The following is a 6,000-nucleotide window of genomic DNA, read 5'->3' on the forward strand; positions in this document are numbered from 1 at the left end:
GTTATCGTTCTTTATCTCTAGTAATGCTTTGTTTTAAAGTCCATTGAGCTACACCAGCTTCCTTTTGATTACTGTTTGAATTGAATGTCTCTTCCATCCCATTACATTTTTTTTGGATTTTTATTTTATTTTATTTTATTTTAATTTTTAGTAGGCCCCATGCCCAACATGGGGCTTGAACTCATGACCCAAGGGTCACACACTCTACCAACTGAGGCAGCCAGGGCCCCCCCAACCCCATTAATTTTTAATAATTCTGTATCCTTACAGTAAAGGTGTATATTTAAAGTGGCATTTGGTTAATGTTGTTGTTTCTAAGTATACTCTTAGACTTTTAAATGGAACATTTTCATCATTTATATTTAATGTTACAGCTGATATTTGGGGCTAAGCATTGCAACTTACTATTTATTTTCTATTTGTCCCACCTGTTTTATGTTCTATTTCCTTTCTTAGTCTCTTTCGTATTCTGTACTTTTATAATTCTATTTTTTTCTCTGTTAGTTGTGAGTTACCTATTTAGTAACTATTCTGTTAGTGATGAACCTAGAGGTTACAATGTGCATTTCTGATTTATTAAAATCTAGTATAAATGAATATGTTTACAATTTCCTGGACAATACGAGGAGTTTAGAACTTCTTAACTTCACTTATCCCTCCTCCTGCCTTTTCTGCTATTGCTGTATGTTTTAATTATACACATAATAGAATACAATTATGTGTTTTAATTATGTACATAATAGAATATAATTATGTGTTTTATGTTTATTAATATTTAATATGTGTATTATTTAATTACAAGTAATGTTAAATATATATTTACAATCCCACAAGACATTATTATGGGTGCTCTCAAAGTGAAAATTCATTTGGTTTAAACTACTTGTTTAAAAAAAAGAAAAAAGAAGAAAAATTAAAAAAATAAACTACTGTTTACTCTTTTTTTTAAATAAAATTTTGTGCTCGCTTTAGGTTGACAGAAAAGTTGCAAAGATAATGAAGAAAGTTTCACAGACCTTGCACCCACTTTCCCCTATTACTAATGGTTTATATTACTGTGGTGCATTTACAACCAAAGAGCCAACACTGGTACATGACTATTCCTTAAACTCCGTACTTTATTTGGATTTCATTAGTTTTTCCCCAACATATGTTTTCTGTTCCAGGATACCTCTTCGTGTTTGGTCATCGGGTCTCCTCCTGCTCTGGTCTGTTATGGGATCCGATTTTCCCTGATTTTGAGGAGAGTGCTGAGGAATGCTGGTGTTCTGTGGGGCTGAGTGCCCTCGCCTGTACCATGTTCTTCCTTCTGCTCTGCCTCGCTTCCCTTTCTCCCTCACTCCAGCCTCCTGCAAGTGCATTTCTTAGTAAAGTGTCCGCATGCAAGCTTTTGCCTCTGGCTCTCTCTTCTAGGAAATCTGCGGTAAGACTGTCTTTTATTCTAGGTTATCAGTCTTTGGGACCCCAGCTGAAAACCTGAGTGGCTCATCACACCCTCTCCTGATTGGCAGGTCTCCACTCCATCTCTTTCTCCTGCAAACTAATGAGAGGCTGTCAAAAGTCCTACTCAGCTTTTCAGCCACCACTTTCTGATAGCTTTTCAACCCAAACTTCTGAGTTGGGTAATATCTCAGGAGGAAGAAAACACCATATATCAGGCTCAGATTCCTGGGCTCCCCTTCTCTCTGAGATCTTGCTTCTAGAAATCCTGTGTTGCTCTTTACTGCCATCAAACTGTTTAAAAGATATATATTTTTGTCTTTCTTTTTCTAGTTATTTTCAGCTAGAAGCTTGGTCTGGACAAAAGCTAGTTCTCCATTCTAAGAAACAGAACCCGAGTCTGGGTTTTCATAGGAAACCACAGGCTACTGCTAGAGAAACTGCTGTTTCCTTACAGAATCTGGCAGGCCCCAGGCCCGGCAGAGACCAGAGCAGCCTCTGCCCCTCACATGCCTCTTGTTTTATTTCTGTTTTTATTCAGTGTCTTTATTTTCTAACTGCTTTCCACATCTGAGTGTGTTGGTGGAAGGGAGCTTTAGTACAATTTTCCTTGCCACACGCAGTTGGATCTTTCAGCCGGAGATTTTTTTTTTTTTTGCTAATATATATTTTCCTAGAAAATTGTCAAGGTTTTGAAAAGTTTTGATGGAGGATCAGACACAATATTTACTTATAATTTTATTTTTTATTAAGTTTGTAATTTTAATTCCAGTACAGTTAACATACAGTGTGGTATTAGTTTCAGATGTACAATATACTAACTTGACACTTCCATACATCACCCGGTGCTCTTTACAAGCGCCCTCCTTAACCCCATCCCCTGTGTCACCCATCCCCCCACCCATCTCCCCTCTGGGAACCATCTGTTTGTCCTCTATAGTTAAGAGTCTGTTTCTTGTACTGTCTCTCTCTCTCTCTCTCTTTTTCTTTGCTTGTTTCATTTCTTAAATTCCATATATGAGTAAAATCATTTAGCAGTCTGGAAAACTTTAATATCGGTGGGGGAAATGCAGAGAGTTAGTCCTTGGAACAATTGCAAGGGAGATAGAAGTGGGGGGTGTGCATCTCAAAGATGTTTTCCTCACCGTCATCACCCAGGGACTTTTCCACAATCCTGGTGTCTGCCTCCTGCCCCTGTCCATAGATGTTGACTCAAAAAAAAAAAAATGCTCAGGGGCGTCTGGGGGTGCTCAGCGGCTGGGCTGCGCACTCTTGATTTTGGCTCAGGTCATGATCTCGGGGTCCTGGGATGGAACCCCATGATGGGCTCCAAGCTCATCAGGAAGTGTGCTTCGGGATTCTCTCTTCCTCTCCCTCTGCCCCTCCCCACCTCCCTGCTTAAAGGAGCTCACTCTCATGCTCTCTCTCTTTCTCTTAAAAACAAATAAATAAATAAATCTTAAAAGCAAATGTTGACTCTGATTCTCCCTTTCATGATGATTCAAAGTTATCATCGTGTGTACCAGCTATTATATAGCATTGCCCTCTGGTGGTACAGAGCTGTTAGCCCCTGCATAGAATGGTCTAGAATGCTGCCATTTTGAACCCTGTCAGCAAAGGAGGAGACAGAACAATTAGAGGAAAAACAGGACTGCCAACTCTCACATCTTGTTATAATGAGTCTTTTCCTTTGGTCTCTTGCCCTAACTCACCCGGGACTGGTGAATTGTACCTGTTACAACTGTTTCTGAATTAAGAATCAATAAGTAACAGGCAAGACTCCATTTTGGCCCCTCAGATTTTAAAAAATACTCTGTGGCTGGCTCAAAGTTGAGAAGGTTGGGGTGATTTAGAGAATGATTTGCTGAATTTCAAAATGACTTGTATTTTTCAGGGTAGGCTAACTGCTGAAACAAATAAGCTGCACATTTCACTACACAATAAAGTTTATTTCTTGCTTGTGCAGTGTCCCATCAAAGGTTTTCCTGGTCAGGTGACTCTCCTACATGGCTCTCCTCCACCTGATGTCACAGGAACTCAGGTTTCTTTTGTCTTACAACTCCACCCTCTTCTAGGGCCTCAGAGAACTCTGTAATTAGCCAGTAGCTTGGAAAAGGTAGTCAATAGTTGCACAGGGGAAAGTTTATGGACCAGACTTGGAATTTGTCTCTATCATTTATACCTACTTTAGACATTTCATTGGCCAGGATCCAGTCAAATGGCTGCACTGGGAAGTATAGCCTAGTGGTTGTCCAGGAGGAATAAGTAAATGGTTGTGAACAGCCATCAAGTCTCTGCCACAGGTCTCATTGGTGTGTGTGTGTGTGTGTGTGTGTGTGTGTGTGTGTGTGTGTGTGTTTCTGTCTTCCAAAGGAAAAGTAAAAAGAATGTCTCCGCTTTTGCAGAGAGCCCCCAAACCTCCTTGGATTATTCAGCCTCTCAGTTTATTCAAATCCCGAGTTGACAGCAACATTGCATATGATTTTTTTCAGCCTCTTAAGACTAAAAAGAAGTTGCTTCTCAATTAAAACATGGACTATTTTCTTGGTCCTGGGGGAGCTCTAACTGGCCAATATTATTTTTAAGTTAGCTTTTCACTGAAGTTTTACATAATATAGAAAAGTGAAAAAAAAACCCATAAGTAAACCACTCAGTGAATTTTCACAAGGTCAGTATAGTCATGTGACTCAAAAAATAAAACATTACCACCATCTTAGAGACCAGCAAGTAAGGGTGGGTGGCTGAGTCCTTGGTGATGAGAGAGGATATTCTAAGGGTACTGAATTGCTAGTATGTCATTTGGGTTCTCCTTTAAATGTTAGTTCCGAAGTGAGGAGCTGCTAAAGCAGCCTGGGATTTGCCCTCCCCTTGATTCCAGCCATCTGTATTATTACCTTTGACAGGTTACTTCCTCTTTTCTAATCTCTGTTTCTCCGTGTGTACAATGGGTGGTTTGGATCAGCAAGCCACCAAAGTTTCTCAACTGGGAACAACTTGGTTTTAGGACTTGCTCCAAATCCTCCAGGATGGGGTGTGGTGGGGAGAATACATAATAGAACTGGAAAGAATCCCTTGTGTAGAGAGATGCCCTGGCCCCAGCTTGTGCCCAGGCCTAGGTCCGTCTTCACTGAATTCTCCAGACTGGGGCACTGGGCATGGTTCACCAGTACTGTGCCGCAAGTAGTGTTCACCTAACTGGTGTTCAGTTGTTTTTGGCTTGATCCAGCTCTGTGTGTGCTGTGAGGGGCAGTGGGAGCTTGTGGAGTCAATGGGGGTGTATGCACAGCCAGGGGCTAAGGACTTGGACAGACTTGAGTGCCGATTCTGACTTGGTCACAGGCTGGCTGTGTGACCTTGGGTGAGTCATTTAACCTCTTTGAGCTCAGCCTCCATATCTATGAAATTCAAAGGAGACAGTCACCTACCTTATAAGTTGTTGTGCGGACACAGTGAGCTAATCCTTGATGCTTGGCGTCTAAGTGTCAGTAAGCAGTCATGAGTATCACCCTTCCATGCCAACCCTTCACCAGCAATGTACCAAGGCTCCTCCAGGCTGCCTGTGGCAGCGGGCCCCGTAGCCTGGAACGGGGATCCAGGCGGAAACAGGTCTGCCCTGCAGCTAAGTCCAGACTAGTCCCATTTCTTTTTCTTCCACACATGCCTTGTTTATCCTCTCACCCCAAAACCGAAACGACTCATTTCTCCTAATTGCCAGTGTCATTATCTTTGTACAATTCCGAGTAATCTCCTGGCAATTTAATCCGAGATCTGATATTAGCCCCCAGTGTAGTTATAATTAACAGAAATGCTTAGAATGTGTAGAATGCTTTTTCTCCTCATTGCTCAGAAATCCGTGGGTAAGAACGGACTTCACCGTCCCGCAAACTTGAGCTCCAGTCATGGCTTCCCCACCCACTAGGTGTGTGACCCTGCACAAGTGATCTAACCTGTCGGGATACAACTGAATAATGGGGATGGGAGGTGCTTTCGTTCTCCACCCTACCCTCCTCCTTCAGGAAGCCCGGAAAGCTCCCCAGACTCACTTGCAGCTGGAGTTCTGGATGGCACGGAAGTTCTACTAGTTGATGGTGCTCATGCGAGGTCTGGAAGGTGGAGCTGAGGAAGGCCTTCCCCCTCCTGCTGAGGTTGCTGGCAAGCTTAGTGGTGGTGAGTTGAGGGGTGCACAAGGATGATGGTCACCAGCCTCAGGCTGGGAGAGGCAGTTGTGACGCTAGCTACGGCGGTAGGTGTAGGAGCTTCCTGAAGTCTCAGCTAGGTGATGGGTCCTTCTAGCGGACAGCTGGTTGTCACCCCCTTGCATATGCTCCTCCGGCCCTTACCAGAGTCTTGGAAGCATTTGATTCCCTGTACAAAAACCCCCTTTTGCTGGAAACATCCAGAACTTCTGTTCCTTACACTGAACCAAACTGACAGAGGATGATGGGTACTGCTAATTGTTTAGAATCACGAGATTAGGCAAAGCTATTAAATAGAAAATGCCTGTCACAGAAGAAGCCCTCGGCCCATGGTAGTCACTAATGATTGCAAGAAGACTAACTG

Source organism: Callorhinus ursinus, unplaced genomic scaffold (genome assembly GCF_003265705.2).
Source record: "Callorhinus ursinus isolate GAN/ISIS: 27379988/994484 unplaced genomic scaffold, GSC_fseal_2.0 scaffold30, whole genome shotgun sequence".
Taxonomy (NCBI): domain Eukaryota; kingdom Metazoa; phylum Chordata; class Mammalia; order Carnivora; family Otariidae; genus Callorhinus; species Callorhinus ursinus.